The sequence below is a fragment of the Sciurus vulgaris genome, assembly GCF_902686455.1.
Source record: "Sciurus vulgaris genome assembly, chromosome: 12".
Classification (NCBI taxonomy): Eukaryota; Metazoa; Chordata; class Mammalia; order Rodentia; family Sciuridae; genus Sciurus; species Sciurus vulgaris.
In genome coordinates, this window is record NC_136473.1 from 72990793 (window position 1) to 73010753 (window position 19961).

Sequence of the window (19961 nt, forward strand, 5' to 3'; positions counted from 1 at the left end):
CACTGAGCCACATTCCCAGCCCTTTCTAAAATATTTTAAGACAGGATCTCACTAAGTTGTTTAGGACCTGACTAATTTGCTGAGGTTGGCTCTGAACTTGGGATTCTCCTGCCTGACCCTCTCGGGTGGCTGAGATCACAAGAGTGCACAGAGAGGCTGCTACTCGTTTTCGTAAGCAAAGTTTCATTGGTACACAGGTACATTCATTTGTTTAGATATTGCCTGTGGTTGTCTGTGAGCTACCACAGCAGGGCTAAGCAGCTGCAACACAGACCATATAGCCCATGAATCCTAAAATAGTTATCATCTAGCTCCTTACAGAAAAAGTTTGTAGGAGCCCCCTAGGCATTAAGACTTGTAATGGTGCCACACAAAGCACTCTGATGCTATTAAAATTAATAAGCATTTTCCCCCAAGTCTGCATCATCATCACACCCTCTGAGGATAACCTGACTGCCTGACATTGCCAGGGCTCAGGGCCAAGGGTGAACAAGACAGATGGTCCATGGCAACTCCTGGGCCCTTTACAACCTAATGGAAGCGACAAAGGGTAAATAAACAAAGGTGGCAATCACAGGGCGTGCTAAGGTCTTTGAAAAAAAAAACAAAAAAACAAAAAAACAAGACATTGAGCTGGAAGGATCTGCTTTAGACTAAAGACCTTGTGGAGGAGGTGATACCTGAGCAGCAGGTGTGAAGGGGAGGGGGAGGGGCAGGGAGGGCAAAGTCAGTGCTGGGCAAGGACTGGCCATGTCTGAGAAACAGAAGGGAGGCAGGGCTGCCTATGTGTCCTGGAGGAGAGGAAGAGCAGTAGAAGGCAAGAGCCAGCACCCACAGGGACAGGTGCACCAGGGAAGGAGTTTTGGCTTATTCTAAGAAGAGAGCAACAGGAAGTTGCAGGAGCATCTTAGGCAGCCACTGGTAGTATCTGCTCTGGAATCTGAAGACTATTCCAAACGCTAAATGGAGAATGTGACAGGTCAGGGACAGCAGGGGAAGTTAGGAGACTGAACGCCATCCAGGTGAAGGAGATGGCGTGGGCCTGGGAAGGGTAGGGAGATGGGGAGATTCAGGATGTTTTCACAGGAGATTGAATGTGAGACTGGAAAGTACAGACAGAACTGAGGCTAACTCTCAGGATTTGGGCTTTCACACCTGGACAGAGGTACTGCTGTCCAATGAGATCGGAAAGGTGAGGACCATAGGATAAAGCCCAATCCCTCTTCCTGAAGACCTGTTTGAGCGAGAAGTCTCGCCGAAAACAAACAAGCCCATTGTCTTCCCTTGTTCTTTTTATGCTTTGTCTCCTCACCCGCCTGTTTGCTGGGAATGGACATTGCTTTTTCTGCATCCCTAGCCCCTTGTCCAGGCCCACAAGGAAATGTGATGGGTAGACGTGGTCTGACCACAGTCAAGTCCTGTCAGCCCACCCACTGCTCCCCATCTTTGTCTCTCCGCTCCCAGTTGGCACTTCTATTAAGGCTCAAGGTCATAACTGCAACCTTTTGGCTGGCTGGCACCCCACACTACTGGCTGACATTTGTATCTATTCACCAAACTCTATGTATTTCCATGTTTTTTCCAGGTACACATCATGAGCTTTTTCATTAGTCATCCACAGCTGACCCCAAACACATACCAGGGCTGCTCCCCCTCATCTTGCACTGTTAACTAAGCTGACTGCTTTCCTTCTACCTAGAACTATCTCTCTGTTGTCATTTTTCTCATTTCTCTATTTTATCCTCCAAACACATTTTCCTGCTCACTTTTCACCCAATGATTATTTTGAATTCATGGTTATATTCATTCAGCAACCACTATGTGCAAATCATTCCTTTGCTGAAATTTCTACCACCTGTAGACACGGAGGAGGGAACAGAAATGCAGTTTGATAAGTTGAGAGTCCTCATTCTCTGAAGCCCAGTCCACTCACCATCTTAAAGCCCAGTAATACCCCCAGTCAAACATCTTCCCACTCCTGGCTCCAGGGCGGTGCCTGATCCAGATAGTGGCCACAGACCAGTGTCCCTCATTGGATCTCACCAGCACCTTCCTGTGCTGTTCCCTACCCTCCTGAGCCCATCTGTACTCTTGAATAAGCTGAGGGGGCCTGAATCATGAGGGTAAGGGGTGTACCTAATGGCCCTAGTGTGGAAAAGCACATTATATTAGTTTGTTGATCTAAACTGTAATCACATAATTGGATGTGCCAATCAGTCTCTTCTAAATTGCTGTCTGCCTGCCCTTTATGTGGCATTTGGCACTTCCTTCTTGAAACCCCCTGATCTGTTGGCCCTGGGGACACTGTACTTTTGGTTTTCTTCCCAGCCCTGACCATACCGCTAGGAGGCTCCTCGTCAGCACCCTACTCTCCGTGGGGCTCCCCAGGCTGGGTCAGCCCTCTACCCTTGGTTCTTGCTACAGATTCCCCTTCTTATTAAAAAGGATCCCTCCTCCCCAGCAGGACTGTAGTTCTGAATGAGGAGTTACGGGGCTATCATTTCAGACCCAATTTTTTTCTTCCATTCTCCCTTCCTAATTACCTATTTGTCACATAGACAGGCACACAGAGCAATGCACTGTGCACACAGAGGCACACAGAGATTCCAATGGTCCTGTGGACATAGGAACTTGGATACGCAGCCAAATAAACAACACTTTAGATTTAGGGTGGAATTCAGAAGTATTTTTGAGCAAGGACTAGGCATAGCTCCATCCTCCACGGCCTCAGGAGGGAGCTCTGAAGGAAGGAGAGGGACCTGAGACCCCTCCACACAGGCTCCAGAACACATATGCTAATGAGCACAGTAGCCTCCCTTACCCTCTGTTTTGTTCTCTTGATTTCATTTACATGTGATGAACAAAGGTCTGAAAAATACTAATAAAAATTTCAGAAATAAACTATTAATAAGTTTGGAATTGCACACCATTTTGAATAGCATGATGAAATCTCATACCATCCCACTCCATGCTGCCTGAGATGTGAACCCTCTCTTGGCCCAGCATACCCACTTGTTAGCCACCCTGGCGATCAGACCAACTGTTCCAGTTTGTAGTGCTATATTCATATAAACATTATTTTACTTAATACTGGCCCCAAAGCACAAGAAGAGTGATGCTGGCAATTTTATGGTGGCATATTGTTTTAATGATTCTATTTTTATTAGTTACTGTTGCTAATCTCTTACTATGACTAATTTATAAATTAAACCCTACTGTAGGTATGTATGTACAGAAAAAAAAAAAAAAAAAACTAGTATACATAGGCTATGGTATCATCTGAGGTTTTAGGCATTCACTGGGGTCTTGGAACTTATCACCCCGATAAGGGGTGGTTTGACCACTTGGTGATGCTTAGCCACCAAAGGTCAATATCATTCTAGCTGTGACCCACCTTCCCATAAATGCTCACTCATAACTGCCTTTTTCCAGCTGTGGAGATAGATATATATCTCCAAGTCTGGCCATAGACATGTGACATACTGAGAACTGTCTACAGCCAGAGCTGGGAGTTTGTGGCTGGAGCACAAGGTAATATTTTGTGGAAGGTAAGGCAACCCCCTCCTAACTGGTAGTGAGGCCAGTTCTGGCCCAGGATCAAGGAGGAAGCAGACAGGACCAGAGGGGGCCCTTTCAACCCAGCCTCAGGGGAAGAGCCTTCCTGAGGTCCATTCCCAGGCCTACCCCAGATGTCTAGCCCACCCACAGCCTGTCATTGTAGGGTCTGACTCCAAGAATGCAGTCCCTTGGGACAATGCCTGACTTTGGTTGTTGAGACTCATGGTTTGATAACACAGAAGAGGGAGAACCCAGAAAGGAGACCCAAGAGAAACAGGCAGAATTTGGGAATTGGCTCTTTCCTTCCCTGATTTAACCATGGAGCTCTGGAAGGACTTAAGTTAGTCAAGAATTTCACGTTTAAAAACAAACAAACACAGCAAAACTCATCAAACCAAATTTCATGCAGAAATACCAACACATAAAAATGTACCAATGAACTGTTCTGGTTTGCTATGGTCTCCATCCCTCTGGCAGTTCTTTTAGGTAACTGTAGGGGATCCCCAGTTCGTTTTTTAAGGTGGTGGTGGTGGTGGTGATGATGACGATGCCTCACACCTACTAGCAGTTGCCAGCTTGGTCTTTACATACAATATGACACCCAGGCCTCCATAATCCTGTGACAACATTCTCACTCTCCCATTTCCAATTTAGTATCTGTGCCCCAAGTTGTTAAACAATTTGCCTCAAATCATATACGTAATAAGTGGTGGAGGAGGAATTTAAATACAGGCTGAGTATCCCTTATCCGAAATGCTCACAATCAGAAGTGTTTTGTATTCTGGATTTTTTTTTTTTTTAACATCTGCATATACATAACAAGATACCTTGGGGATGGGACCCAAGTCTAAGCACAAAAATTCATTTTTATTTCATATACATCTCATACACATAGCCTGGAAGTAATTAGTAGAATGTTCCTAATATTTCTGTGCATGAAACAAAGTTTCATGGTGTGCAATTGTCCACTTGTGGTGTCACATTGGCACTAGAAAAGTGTCAGACTTTGGAGCATTTTGAATTTTGGGATTAGGGATGCTTGACCTGTGTAAACTTTCTGACCCCAAATCCAGTGCTCTTTGCTTTGTGTCATGGCTGGGAGAAGACATAGCACCATGCCAACCAACACCAAGTGGAAGGTCTTGAAAGATGGTAGAGCCTACGGGCTAGAGATCATCTTTGGAGCCAGACTGCTGGGATTTCTGCCCTTCTCTGACCTGTGGCACCTTGTCCTCATCTATAAAATGTGACAATAACCATACCTGCCTCAAAGGCTTGTAGTTAGAATTAAATTTGTTAATGCACATAAATTACTAGCACACAGTGTCTGGCACATAAATAAGCACTTAATAACCATGTATATAAACCTTTCCATTCCAGCCAGATTTATTCAGTGCCTATTGAATGCAAATAGGCCTATGCCTTATTCTATCATGAGTGGGGGTGGAGTGGTGGGTCGCTGGACAGCTCTCATTCCCAAGGGCTGTTCAGTACAGGTGGGGATCATGTCTATGTACAAACTACAGCAGCAGTTCTCAGCGTGGTGAGGTCCCAGCATGCTCTGCCTAAAAATCTGCCCCAGTGCATATTGCTGGCTTGGACTCCTTATTCCAAAGGAGCAGACTTCTACTTTGGGCGGGGGGGGGGTGTCTATTTGTTACAGTAGTTTAGCCTCCCCTAATTAATACACTTCAGCATTAGGATTTCTCAGCAGCAATGAAAAGGGTAATATTTTAGCAAGTTCGCTGGCTGGACTCCATGGGTGCAACTGTGCAAGTCATTGTGGCAGTCCTAAGCCCCCTTCTCGTGGAGCTACAGGTGAGTGCTGGACTTCCTCTTGTTTTCTAACTACACTCATTCTCTTGCCGAGTTCATTCCAGTTTACATACCATCAGTGGTTGACAAAGCCACAATTTCTATGTATATGAACCCCTCCACTGAATTTCAGACCCATTCTAACAGCCTAGTCCATTCCCACACATTTAATAGGCATCACAGACTTAACAATCCAATTCCCACCCAACCTGTACCCTTTATAGCTTTTGTCCATCTCAGTGAAATGGGACTACCAATCACACTGTTGCTTGGGTCCAAAACTTGGAGTCATCCTTGGTTCCCCTCTCCCTCTCCATTTCACAAGGCCAGCTCCTATTGGCTCTTCCATCCCAACACATCCCTGATCTAAATACTTCTCATTGCTTTCAGCATAACCCCGCTGGTCAAGTGGTGCTACCGTCTTTCCACTAGTTGTAGTATTCACCTCTTAGCTGGTCTTGTATTCTGCCTTGCTCCTTTACAGACCATTCACAACTGAGCAGTCAGAGTGGCCCTTTAAAAAACAGAAGTCATCTCTGTCAGTCCTCTGCTCCAATGGTACCATCACACTTGACATAGGAGTCAGCGTCCTCCGATGGCAGAGCCCATTGTGATGTGGCCTTCCATTCTGTTCTGTCTTCATTTCTTAATACTTTCCTCCTTGTCCATTCACTCCAGTCACACGGACCTTGCTTTTTCTTAACACCACGACTGCCTTCTGCTTACTATTCCTGCAATATATTGCCTGCAATATTCTTCACTCTGATGCCCAAAGGGTTTGTTCCTTTGCTTCAGGCATCTGCTCAAATGCTACCTCACCAGTGAGGCCTTTGCCAACCAATCTATCTGGAAAGCCAAAGTCCCTGGCTCTCCCATCCCCTGCTGTACTTTTTTCAAAGCCCTTATTACCATTTGATATTCTATGTTTACCTCTTTACTCTCTGATTTCCTCTAGCAGAATAAAAGCTCCATGAGGGCAGGGATTGTTTCATTTGTTTTCTGAGGTTCCAAACCTTACAATGGTGCACATGACAGGTGCTTAATAAATACTGACTGAAGTCTGAGAGTCTTAGAGGTATTCTGTAGAAAGTGGGCAACTTTTCTGCCACTGAGCATGCTACCCAATGCCAAAAACTTGTCATGCCACCTGTTTGTAAGTCCTCAAATTCTACCAGTTACAACTAGAGAGGGCAAGGCTGACTACTGATGGCTGACTTGGGGTGGGGTAGAAGGGTAAGGAGAAGGAGGGTCTACACTGTCTGGAGTGAAGCTTGAGCAGCGCTCCTCACTCACCTAGGTGCCACAGTGGAGAGCTTTGGCCTAAGGGCAATAGTTACCTGGAAAGGAGGAAAAAATGCTGAAAAGGGTGCACGCAGGTGGAGACAACAATAGTTCAAGGGACATTTGTGGGGTCATCACTGAGGTGCCAGGCACTGCACAGGTGCTAGATCTAAAATGTCATTTGCCAGAGTTCTTTTTGGGATCATGTGAACAGGTGCAAGGCCAGTTTTTGAATCTAAGCTCATTTGTATTTTTCAGTGTTTATTTCAAAGTTTTCTCTTCTCCACAAACCTTGACCACTCCCTTCAGTCTCACCAGGAAACTTCACTTCCTACAACACAGAAAAAACTAGAAGTCATCAGACCAGAACGACCTCCACTTCCTGCCACCAGATCTGCATTTCTCGCTATATGGGGCATCTGCTCTGCTCTCTCCATCCCAGGGTGGTTGCAGAGGTGACCTCTGAGATAGGCCAATCTCCCCAGCTGGTCTGCACCTGCCCTGGATTCCTGCCTCCCGCCCTTCCCAGGATCCTGTGATGTAGATTCTCACCTATCTCCACCTGCTTTAACAGGAGGGGTGCCTCCTTCCCTTTAGCATCAATCAGTCACAGTCTCCTAAGATTCAAAAAACAAACAAACAAACAAACAAAAAACCACAAAACATTCCCACTCTCAGATTTCCCTAAAACTTGTGCTCTCCTTCCTCTCACAGCCAAACTTCTGGACTCATCCTCACACTCCATCTCTGGGGGTCTCTCTTCCACCCAATTAACAGACACTCTAGCCTGCTCACCAAGGCCCTCAGTGACTTCTGGGTCATGAACACCAATGATCAATCTCCAGTTTTCCCCTTATCTGACCTCTAGGCAACATGTGACAAAGTTAACTCCATATCTAACACTCACACTTGAAAATGCTTTTCCTCTAACTTTGCTGAAACCACACTGAGCTGGCTTCTATGACCATGTATGAACAAACAACTCCCAACTGTCTCTCTCTCCATCCCAGACAGTCCTTCTACCTCTAGACTATCCATACTCCTGCCTACCCCGTGTCTCCTTGGGACTGCCTCGCAGTCACTCCAAAGCCAGCACAAGTGAGCCAATTTCCACACTCCTGGGCTGTTCTCTCTCCAGAGCTCCCTTTTAGTGAAAACTCACTGTCTACCTTCCTGCAGTCACCAGAGTACTGGAATCATTCCTGCCAATGCTTTTTCCCCTCCCCATATCCAGTCAGTAGCTGAGGCCTCCTGAATGAACCTCACGGACCCACTGTCTACAGTTCTCCAACCCCACAATCAAACTCAACCAACTTTTAGATAACTTCTTTCATTCTGCATCTACTTAGCATCTGAGCATTTGCTTTATGTTAAAATGGGAGGCATGGTAAGTTTTCCTAGGTTGTATCTCATGCCCAGCCTCTCCCTCAAAGTCCTAACAGCATGAAGGCAGAGAGGGACCTTCCTGATTTCTGCTGAGCTTAACCCCACCCACCTTCCTCCATCCTCCAGGATCCAGGGCTCACAACACAGCCTGGCTGTTCTAAGTCATCTGCCTTAGTAAGAGAGAACAGAAAGGCCTCCGGCTGGTAGCTTTACAATAAGTCCACCTATTCTCACTTCACACTAGGATACCGCTGAAGTAACTGCTCTAATCCTGGTGATTAAGCCAGAGCCTCCATTTTGCTTTCCAAATCTGTTTTATTTGCTTTGCTGGTCCTGGTGTTTGCTCCCTGCTAGGGACTATTCTTCCTCAAAGCTGCAGCCTGCTGTGCCAGATTCTGAAGACCACGCTATTTCCACTCTGCCACTAGTGAAAGCAGTTAAGTGTTGACTAGATGATATATAGTAAGGAACCCCTCTGCAACAGTGTGGAAAAGAGAATACAGATGGACCTGGGGCAGGAAAGGAGCGAATGGATAATTAGGGCTATCCAAGAAAGAGTCTGGAGAGCCTTGATCTGGGAATAGACTAGATGAGGACTGATTGGGAAGACAGGACAAAAGGGACTTAGGGACAGCATCAACTTCTGCAACAGTTGGGGAGAGTGTAGAGGAAGAAGTGGCTTAGGACCAGTATAATATCTAAGAGCTACTGAAACATCACAAGTCAAAGTGGGCAAGAATAGAGGTGGGTGAGAAATAATCAATCTTTTCTTAAAAGGGTGGGGTTAAGCCTTGGGAATGTCAAAGAAGAGGGACCTGGGGAATAGAAGGCCACCTTCAGATGTAAGCTGGTCTCCACACTGGCACTTGCAGGGAGGGAGAACTAGAAGCTCGAGGTCAAGTTGGGAAACATCAGTGGGGATGGTGTGGGGGCCTGGTGACAGCTGTAGCAGAGGCTGGCGACAGAGGATTACCAGGTCCTGGGAGCCTTCACAGGGCAATCTGAGCAGTAGGACAGGTGCAGGGCGCTGAGTGAGGAAGAGGGAGCAAGTGCTGGCTACTCTTTTCAGAAGCTAATTGGTGAAGGAGAGAGAAGAGAGGCTGGGAAACACAGGGCCTTCCTGTTTAATAGTAAAGGCAGACAGAAGGCAGAGCCTGGGGAGGAGGGGAGGGAGTAATGGAGGGAACCTGTCTGAGGGAGGAGTGACTCAGGAATGTAGGTGGAGAAGGTGCTCTTGACTTGGTTGGGAGGAGAGCACCTTCGCCTTGAGGGAAGAAACGGCTGTGGGGGAATTCCAGGGGTGTTGTGAATTGGTGAGGAGGGAAAAAGACAGAGCCCATGTCGTCAATGAGGCACAGGGATCTGCTGAAAGTGAGTGATACACCAGCACACACGTGCACACCCCTCAGGACACCCCAGGATGCTCACTGGGCTAAGCCATTTAACACTGGGTCCACAGGAACTCATGTTAGATGTACACTGCACACGTTCAAGCCATGGGGGTGCACACTGCTTCTGCTATAGCACCATCTAAGTGCCACCACCTGCATGCGGATACCGATATGCAAAATGTGCCTGTCTGGACCAATGAGTATATTCACTTTCGTCTCCTGGTCTTCCACTCCACTTCCTCACAAGACATGACCTGCCAGAAGCCATATGGGTCTCTCAAATAAAGCTTTTTCTTTTAGCAAAGCAACAAGTTCACATTGGTCCAAGCCTGGCAGCAGTAGCATCCGATGCCCAATCCTGGAGATGGTTTCTGTCCTAGTGTGCCCCCTGCATCTCCTATACACAAGTACCCTCCTGCTGGAGCTCTGCTGGGACAAGAGCTTCTGCTCAGAGGAACACTAGGAGAGCAACAACCTGGACAGAGAATATTCTTCAGAGATTGATTCTGCCACTGCCCCTTCCCCCCTGGTCTGTGAATTCTCAAAGACCCCCACAAGTGACAAAGTTGCCTGGCAATTTTTGATCCTCTTCGTTCCCAGAATCCTGGATTCCTTTAGTCAAGATTCCATGGGAAGAGCACAGGAATTGGAATCAGAAAACTTGGGTTCTGCTCATCCCTGAGATCTTTCAAATGACTTCTAAGCCCCAGCTTGCAACTAGGTACAGTGGAAGGAATAGCACCTGCCTTTTCCTTCTCTCAGGGGAGTAATTAGGAGGAAATCTGATGATATAGGCTATTTGTAAACTGCACAGTGTTATTCTGATTCCTGGATCTAAGCAAGTCTTACTAGCACCTCAAGATCTTCTCCCAAGCCCTACCCCAAACATATCCTCAGCTTACAGCCCAAGGGAGACACATCCCAAATGAATTTAGCGCAATTCAGCAAACTCTATGCCAGGTTCCAGGATACACACTAACACAGATACAGGTGTTGCCCTGAGTTCACTTGGCTGGCAGAGCTAACTATGAAGTGTCTGTTCAGGCAGTGACTATGGAAGCCTCCAACAGAACTTGCTCCAGGTTGTGGGGAACAGACCATCTACGCACTATGGGAATCTGGGTCCCCTGCTGACCCCTCAGATAAAGAGATGAGCAGATGTGAGGCTCTGTGAGAAACCAGGGTGAGGGTCCTGGAGCAGCAGAACTAGACCTCAGAGCCCCCTGCTTGGTCCAGTAGCAGAACTTGAGTGTTATTTATACTCATTGCTTCCCCCTCACCATCTGGAGATGTGGAGAATAATCCTTCTCCCTGACTCATGAGGGTGTCATGGAGGACAAAATAAGAACAAAGTGACAAGAGTAATGAGAAAATGCTTTGGAAAGGAATGAGCTTTACAAGAAATTATTATTCTTTCTTCATGGTCCTCTCTAGGAAAGCAGAGGTAATCATAGAAGGTTTATTTGTTCAAGTGCTGAGGCACCTTTCCCATTGCTAGCTAATGGGAATGACTCAGAGGCATCTAGCTCCCCCATTCTGCAAATATTTCCCCTGAAACACTCCAGTCACGGACAGTTAGCATTTCCCATGGCTGGGCCCCCACTTCTTTTCCATATTCATTCCACTGTCCTATTACCCACATCAAAGAGTTCTCGGGTGATGCTTGCTGCCTGATGAAAACACTGCTATCTTTCCCCACCGACCGCAGACCCCAGTCCCATTACCTTCTCCATTCACTTCCCCTCTCCAGATGCTGGCTCTGACAGGAGGCTTCCTCCTGCCTTTTACCCAGTGAGAGATAACTCAGGACCTGAGAGCTGACCCATTCCTAGAGTAACAAGAACAAAAATCCTTTATAAAGGCCAAGCATTTCCCACTTCCATCTCACATTCATCTTTCCTGCAACAATTTCTGTCTCTCTTCAATGGAAGGGAGTTGGAGGTGGGAGTGTTCAGACAACAGACATTCATCCAAACCACCAATTATGTTAAGGCCCCGAACTTGCGCTTTGTGTGTGTGTGTAAAGCAGATCAGGCAGCCGCGCTGGGCACTGAGAGGTGTTAGCCCAGCTTTTTGCTGTCTAAAATTATCTCTCTCACACACACCCAGACCTATTTTATTCCCAGAAGTATTTCAACTGATTTATTTGCATTTTGTCTTCCAAACACCTTTTTTAAAATGCCTGTACTTCTGGAGAAAAGGAACCATATTCATTGGCCCTATTCCAGTTCTCACACAGCACCTGTGCCCAATAAAGATTTCGTGCACTAAACTGGTTTACTAGATTCCTTTCTCACAGAACGTGGGTCAGAGCCCAGGGCTGTGGAGGGTGGGGCTGCAGGGGGCAGCCCGGGCAGGGAGCCTAACCTCATTTCACTAAACTCAACATGCCTCCAGCAGTCCTGCCTGTCAACTGCTGCGAGATAACCGAGTTCTCACGAAAGTAAATCTGAAATAGCCAAATATGGAAACCGCTGGAGGGTGCAGAACAACCGAGAAAGAAAGTAGACCTAAGCGGCCCCGAGCGACCAGCAGCAAGAGCCTGGCCCAGATCTTCACCGAGAGTTCTCACAACTGCCCAAATCCTGCAAAGCCATAATGGCGGGTGGGCTGCGGGGTTGTGGGGACACGTCCTGGTGCGGATAACTCAGATTCCGCGATTTGTCTGGGTGCCCCTGAACAACTTATTTCGCCGCGGGGAACCTTGGTTTTTGCTTCAAGACCGCTTAGAACTCACCTGGGGAGGGGGTGCTGTGCAATGGAACTGGTAGATGTTTCCATTCATGGTAGTATTTATTAACGGTTCACTCTGGAGGGAAACTCAGCATGGAGGGTCTTGCAGGGGTGGAGGGACGGCTAAGGGAGCGCAGAGGCTGCGGTGTGCCTGCAAGTCCTCCCCTGCCAGAGCACCCCCACCTGAACCTTGTCCAGCCCACAGCCACTCTGGAACAACTCCCCAGCTCGGGACCCCCCAGTCTCCGTCCTCGCCACACCCCCCTGCTAATAAAACTCGCTCCACACCGCGGCACCCACTCGGCCCCTTGCCCCGCTGGCCTCCCGCGCCAGGACCCCGACCCCACCCGCCTCTGGCCCAGCCCAGCCCGGCCGGACACCAGCCCGGAGGGCGGCCAGGCCAGCGGGTCCCGCAGCCCCGCACCTCGCTGAAGCCGCAGCGACGCTTTCGGTTTCAAAGTAACTGGAGCGAAACGAAAGGCGCTCGCCGCTGTCCTCACCCAGCTTCAGCCGTGAGGGTGCCGGGCGGCCACCTGCTGGGACTCTCGTGCGGCTCAGCTCGGGGATCCGTCGGCGCCCCGTCGGCGCCCGTGTGCAGGCGCGCGGCAGCTCGGGGGCTGACAGGCTCTCAGCCCTGGGCTGGGGCCCCAGAGCACTGCCAGAGAGGAAGGAGGGGCGGGCCGGGCCGGGCCGGGCCGGGGGCGGGGCCGGGGCCGGGGGCGGGCCAGGGAGGGGGCGGGGAGAGGTCGCGGTCCTCCGGGCGCGGGCCAGCAGGGCCCCGCGGAGGTGCTGGAAGGTGTTGGGCTGAAAGATGAGACCGTCGCCCAGGCCGTTAAGAAAATTAGTTTCTACGAATGAGTCATCTCTGATTTCCCTCACGTGCATTCGAATTGTGAGCGGCTTGCTCTTCAACCTAGACCACCAGATTCAGCCAATCCTTTCACGTGTTGATCCATCAGCTCAAGGTCTGAAGTCTGGTTCCAATCTCTTCTTCCTCCACATTCCTTCAGCGTAGCTCCTATTCGCCAACCTTACTATCTTGCTGTTGGCTAACATTAGCTGTCTCTTAAAGAGTTGTAGAGCTTTCAAGGGCTTTCCAAACAGTTCATGTGGTCCTCAGAACAACCTGGTAAAGTAGGCCTGGTCATTCTACAGATGAGCTCTCTGAGGTCCAGAGAAGTGACATAAGGTGGCATGCCCAAGGCCAGACACTTAGAAAGTACTATAACTTGAATCCAAGTCTCCTGACTCCTAAATACAGAAAGCCTTTTTCTTACTGTTTTCTCCAAGAGCATATGTTCAGAATATTTATATTCTATATAAATGAAATGGATCAACATTCCAATTCTAGCCCCTTTACTTTCAGACAACCTTGAGAAAGGTGCTAAGCTACCTGTGTTCCAATTATTCATCAATAATAGGGGAGAATTATATCTACTTTGGGATTTGACATGCAGACTGCATAGGAGCTGTGCAGGAAACTCAAAGGAGAGAGGCAGAGGTTGTGTCATGTCATGAGGGATGTCGGGGCTAATGGAGCAACCTCTGCTTACTGTCAGTCTGTTTTTTCCTGGTCTCTTACTTTTCAACAAGAACTAGAAATCTGAATTCGAACCTTTGGTTAGTGAACAGATCCACCAGTCTGTGGGGAAAATGGTGCCTGTTTCTTTAGGACTCTAAATCCAGCTTACTGTCTTCTTGTGATGATTAAATGAGACAGCATTCTTAAATGCCTCACACAAGGTAGGTACTTAATGAACCTGGCTTATTCTCCCTACACCCCCATACAATATGCCTTCTCTTATGGTTACCTGCTTCTTCTCTTCTCATTATCCCCACAGCATAATATAAGTCTATGGTGTTTAGAAGTTATATGTCCTTTCACTGGCTGAGCACATCAATGGCATACATTCAGGTATGCTTGGGGTCCCTGGTAATGTTGACTGTGATTCACTTGTCTCTGCTCACCCTTCTCCCCACCAACTGAATATGATGAAATCAGATGTGATATAGAGATTGATCAAGGTAGTGAGTTGAGCAGGACAGAAGGTCATACTTCCATCATCTAGAGATTGGTAAGTTTCCTACAAGAAGTGGAAAGTAGGTTCTGCCTGAATCCTGGGCCAGGAGCCCAAGTGAAGAGGTAGAGGAACTTTAGACAGGCATTAGAAGTCAAGGACATATTTTCAGTTCCCTTTGTGGACACTAGTGTCCTCGACAGATGTCTGGGAGAATAGAGAAGACAGGCCCTGAGAGTAGCCCAGTCTGACATGTTCCTCCAGAATCCAGAAGGTGGATGAGGACAGGACATGAATGTACAATAAACACTAAATACTAATGACATTGTCTTATGTATCAGGTACTGTATTCAATATTTTATCCACATTAACCCATTTAATCATCACCCCTATTCTGTAGATAAGCTCTATTTTTTAGATGGAAAAACTCATCTGTTGAATAATTTGCCCCAAATCACAGAACTTTTAGGTTGAAAGAGGTGAATTTTGAACCTGGGAAGTCTGGTTCTGGTGCTCTTAGCTACCACACCATCTTGCCCCTCAAAGAAATGTTAAGTGTAAATTAAAAAAAGAAAAAAAAAAAAAAACCTTAAGATGGAGACAAATTTTAGCAGTTTTAATATCTTGAAAATATTTGACATTAAACTCAACATTGTTGTATCTAACATTAAGCAAAATAGCTTTTGAATTAAACTCATCTATACAGTAAGAATAGAATTGGACTATCATTTTTTTTACACAGAAGAGAAGGGCTAACCGTCTGAATTTTTTTTTCCTAGACACTGTAAGATTGCCCAAGACATCAAAAAACATGGATTTCAGCTGTTTGCTGGATAAATTGGTAGGGCTAGCAATTGTAGCCCTACCTGACAATGTAAAGACAGTGCAGATGAAGAGGTGAGGATGCCACCTTCTGGAATAGTAGATGGATGCATTGTCTTCCTCAGACTTCTGTGCCACACAACTGATGAATGTGGGTAGTTGAGCAGGACAAAAGGTCATACTTTCCATCACCTAGAGATTGGTGAGACCAGACAAGAAGGAAGAATCCTCTTCTTGGGCCTTGAGTTGCACCTCTTGCACCTCCGACTTTGTTTACAAGTTATAATGGAAAGTCTTTGTTTGTAATAGAACACATGGAAGTTGTGAACCATGCAGCAAACCACACTCAGGCACAAAGCAAACCTCAGGGTCCTGCTAACTTTGAATGCTCATTTGCTCACCAAATGGGTGCTGCACTGAGGTAGTAAATGAATGAATGCTCATGAGTTTTCTGTATTTCATGTTATGACCCAATGATATGTGGTCTTTTTGTTTCCATCAAATACCTTTTATTTCACTTCTGCCACTCTGAGTTTGACCACTACAAAAAGAGAGGCAGGGAATACTAAGGGAGAGGGGAGTTTCTCTTAGAACTGATGTAAACTAAGGAAACAAAAAGATCCCCTTCCAAAAGGGCCTGTCGTATGTGTATCCTGCAGCTGAGATAAGAAACACTTTATTTTTACGTTGGCACTTAAGAAACATCCATGCTTCATTTTATTATTATCTAATATGTGTAAGTTCAGCACCAAAATTTAAAAAGCAGACACATATTATATCCATGGCCATATTTTCTGTATTTGTTCCAGTGAGTCCCACATTTAATCCATACATCTTCCCCCTTCCCATCTCTTTTCATAGTATAATTGTCTAATAATCTACTTTTTAGCCAAAGAAATTAGGTTTTTATTGGCTGGATTCTGGCCATTTTGACAGTTCCTTTAGTGAGATTCAAACAATGTAATTCCTATCACTGCTTGGAAAACACATTATGACATATTCTATGTATTCACCATAAGGCATTAAAATAGAGCTTAAAGTTATTTAGCCTTAGGAATCATGAAGTAGAAACATAGATTTGATTGGTACAATTCGGTCATGTCAGATTTGGGAATAGGTGAGTAATCAAGAAAACTGTGGTATTTTAAGAATGGCACTTATTCTATATGAAGAGATTTCAAGCAATAATCTCATAACCCTCTTTAGTTGCATCTTCCATTTCACAGAAAACAAGTCAGAAGCATTAAGAAGGAAAGGCATAAACTCAGGAAGGGCCTATCCTGGGAAAATTTGACAATTAAAATTCCATATCTTTGACTCCAACATACCTTAGTATTCCATGACCTTGGGATCATCCTGGGAATTCCATGCTATCTTCATTTGGCACCATGAGGGTCTCTTGTTGTGGTATGCCTTTTGGGGCTGCTGTGTCCTTTGTACAGCCCTTCTAGTTCCATATTCTTTCTTCTTTTAAAAAAATTAATATTTTAATACCATAAAATCCACCTGATCAATGTGTTTTTAGTAAATAAACACAGTTGTGCAATCATAACCACAATGAAATTTTGGATCAAATCCATCATTGTATCTGTCTGTAGTCAACCCCTACTCCCAACCTGGCCTTAGGTAGGAGATCATCTGCTTTCTCTTTCTAGAGTTTTGCATTTATGGGAAAAAAGTCATATAAACATGTAGTATTGTGTCAGGATGTTTTCGAGTTTTATCCATGATATTGCATATATCAGTAGTTTGTTCTTTGTTATTGCTGAGTATTGTGCTGTTGTATGAATGTACGACATTTTTGTTTATCTACTCACCAGATGATAGACATTTGGATTATTTCTAGAATTTGACTCTAATGAATAATGCTGCTGTGAAGACAACTTTTTATATGCATATATTTTAAAAATTTTCTTTAGGTAACTAGGAGTAAAAGTACATTTAATTTTTAAGAAATCCCCAAATAGTTTTCCAAAGTGGCTATATCATATTGCATTTCTGCCAGCCATGTGAAAGGATTCCAGTTTCTCCACATCCCTGACAATACTTGCTATTGTCGGTATTTTTTACATTAACCATTCTTGTGTTCCTGCATCTTGTGGCTTTACTTTGCATTTTCCTTATGAATAATAATGTGTTTTTTCATGCACTTCCATTTGCATATCTTTTTTGGCAAGTATATGTTGGAATCTTTTGCTCCCTTTAACTTTTTTATCCTCTTATAAGCTGTAATAGTTTTTAAAAATACATTCTGGATACAAATCTCTTCTCATATATTTTGCAAATATTTTCTCCTGGTCAGTGGTTTGCCCTTTTGTTTTTGTAACTGTGTTCCTTGGAAAGCAACACTTTTTTTTTTTTTTTTTTTAGTGCTGGGGATCAAACCCAGGGCCTTGTGCTTACAAGGCAAGCACTCTACCGACTGAGCTATCTCCCCAGCCCTGGAAAGCAACACTTTTAAAATTTGGTGAAACACAAGTTGTCATTTTTTTTCTACTATGAATTATGCATTTGGTGACTTACTTTGTTTTCTTCTAGAAGTTTATAGTTTTTGTTCTTACATTCAAGTCTATGATCCATCTTAAGTTGATTTTTGTGCATGTTGTAGGGTAAGGATCAAGGCTAACTTTTATTGTTTCGTTTTTGCATACAGTGTTCTAACCTATCAATGAATTATTTTAGCACCATCACTGAAAATTGAGCATGTATGTGTGTGTTTATTTCTGGAGTCTTTCTTCTCCATTGACTTATATGTCTATCTTTTCATCAATATACTGCTCTGATTATTGTAGCTAAATAACAAGTGTGGGAATTAAAGTAAGTCATCTAATATTCTTTTTCAAAAAACTTTTTACTATTGTTAAGTTAGGGTCGATGTCTTTGTAAATAAATTGTACTGACATATAGTTATGCCTATTCATCTATGTATATTCTAATCATTGTTTTTGTACTACAATGGTAAAGTATTTGTGACAGATTATGGACTGCAAGGCCTCAAATATTTACTCTCTAGCCATTTATAGAAAAAGTTTTGGTGAACCCTGGTCTGGATCATTTATATTATCACACAAATTTTGAAATTAGCTCATCAGTTTGTGTAAAATAAGCCTGCTAGGATTTTATAGGGATTGGGTTGAATCTATAAATTAATTTGAGAATGCCATTTGAACAACTTCATCTTCCAATCCATGAACATAGTATTACCCTTCATTTATGTAGATTTTTAATTTCTCTCAGCAATATTTTGTAGTTTTCAGTGAACAGATCTTAAACATTTTTGTTAAATTTCTTGCAAATAATTTTTTTGACTTATCATTCATTGGTAATATATTTTATATTGATCTTATATCCTTTGTCAAACTTAAATTATTCTAGTAGATTTTTGGTGTTTTCTTAGAAATTTTTACATGAAAGATTATGTTCATCTGTAAATAAAGACAATTCATTTTAGTTCTCCCTTTCCAATCTGTATCCCTGTTTTTCTTGCCTTGTTGCACTTGTTCAGACAGCTGGTAAAATGATGAAGTGGTAAGAGCAGACAACCTTGCTTTGGTCTTGATCCTGGAGTTCTGGTACAGTACTAGTTTTCTGAAAGTTTTAAAAAATCATGAATGGGTTTTGGATTTTGTTAAATGTCTTTTTCTGTCTGTCAACATTCAAGTGTTTTATTCCTCATTTTACTAGTTTAAGGTATTGCAGTGATTCTCGACTGTGGGTGATTTTGCGCTGTAGGGAACATCTGACAATGTCTGGAGAAAATTTTGATTGTCAAACTAGTGAGGAGGGTGGATTTTGTGGGTAGAGGCTGAGAATCCTGCTAAACATCCTATAGTGCTTAACAAGAATTAGCTGACCTAAAATGTCAATAGTGCTGATGTTGGAAGCCCTGGTGTATAAACTTCATTGGATAATGTACAGTCCTTTTTGAATGTTGCTGGATTTGACTTGCTAATATTTCGTTAAAGATCCTTGCATCTCTGCTCATGAGGGATATTAATCTGAATTTTTTTCTTGCAATGTCTTCATCTGGCTTTGAAGACTACTAGTGGTCTCATAGAATGAGTAGGATTTAAAAAAAATTTCTGTATATTCTGAAAGATTTGGGGTAGACTTGGTATTGTTTCCTAAGGGCTTGATAGAATTTACCAGTAAATTAACTGGGTCAGGACATTCCTGTGTGAAGATTGTTACAAATTCGTTTTTACTTGGTTTGGATTTTCTATTTCTTTACAAGACAGTTTTGGTAAGATTGACTATTTTGTTAAACGTTTTCAAATGTCTTGGTATAAAATATTCATAATGTTTTACAGTTCTTTCTATGGATTGGTAGTGATCCCTCTTCTTTCAGTCTAGAGATCGTTCATTTGTGCACTTTTTTGTGGCAGGGGGTGGGTTACTGGGTTTTTTCTTTTTCTTGGTTATCCTTTCTAACCATAGTCATTTTGCTGGATTTTTCAAGAATAAACTACTGGTTTCAGTGATTTTATAATTTTCCTTTTATCTGTTTCATTAAGACTGTAATCTCTATTTCCCATCTTTTGTTGGGTTAGCTCCTGTCTTGCTAGTTTTTCAAGAACAAAGTTTGGATGATTGGAGACCTTATACATTTAAAGCTAACAATTTCTAAGCACTGCATTGTTGCATATGCATTGTTGATTTTGACATTTTCACTAACATTCATTTTCCAATTTCTCTTATAATTTCTTTTCTGACAGGCTATTTTTAAGTATATGATTTAATTTCCAAATATTTGGGGATATTCCAGATTTTTTTTCTGTTGTTTCTTTTTTAGTGATTTAAGCCTGGGTGCTTATAAGCACTGAGCTGCCTCCCAGTCCTTTATATTTTTCATTTTGAGACAGGTTCTTGCTGAGTTCCTTAGAGCCCAAGTTGCTGGATTACACACGCCATGGCACCCAGCTTGTTGCTTATTTCTAATTCCATTATACTCAGAGAA

The 19961-nt window shown here is 44.1% G+C and overlaps 1 protein-coding gene across 2 annotated transcripts in view; it reads right to left on the reverse strand.

The window, feature by feature from the left end:
• The window catches only part of TRAF5 (TNF receptor associated factor 5), a 48129-nt gene extending 35315 nt beyond the window's left edge, over window positions 1–12814 (reverse strand). Inside the window, exon 1 of one of the 2 annotated variants that reach the window (XM_079107612.1) lies at window positions 12589–12814. The gene's annotated coding sequence lies outside the window, so the exon portion shown is untranslated. The remainder of the gene's footprint in view (window positions 1–12588) is intronic. The other variant, XM_079107611.1, reaches the window with a different exon arrangement.
• Between the last annotated feature and the right edge of the window lie 7147 nt (window positions 12815–19961).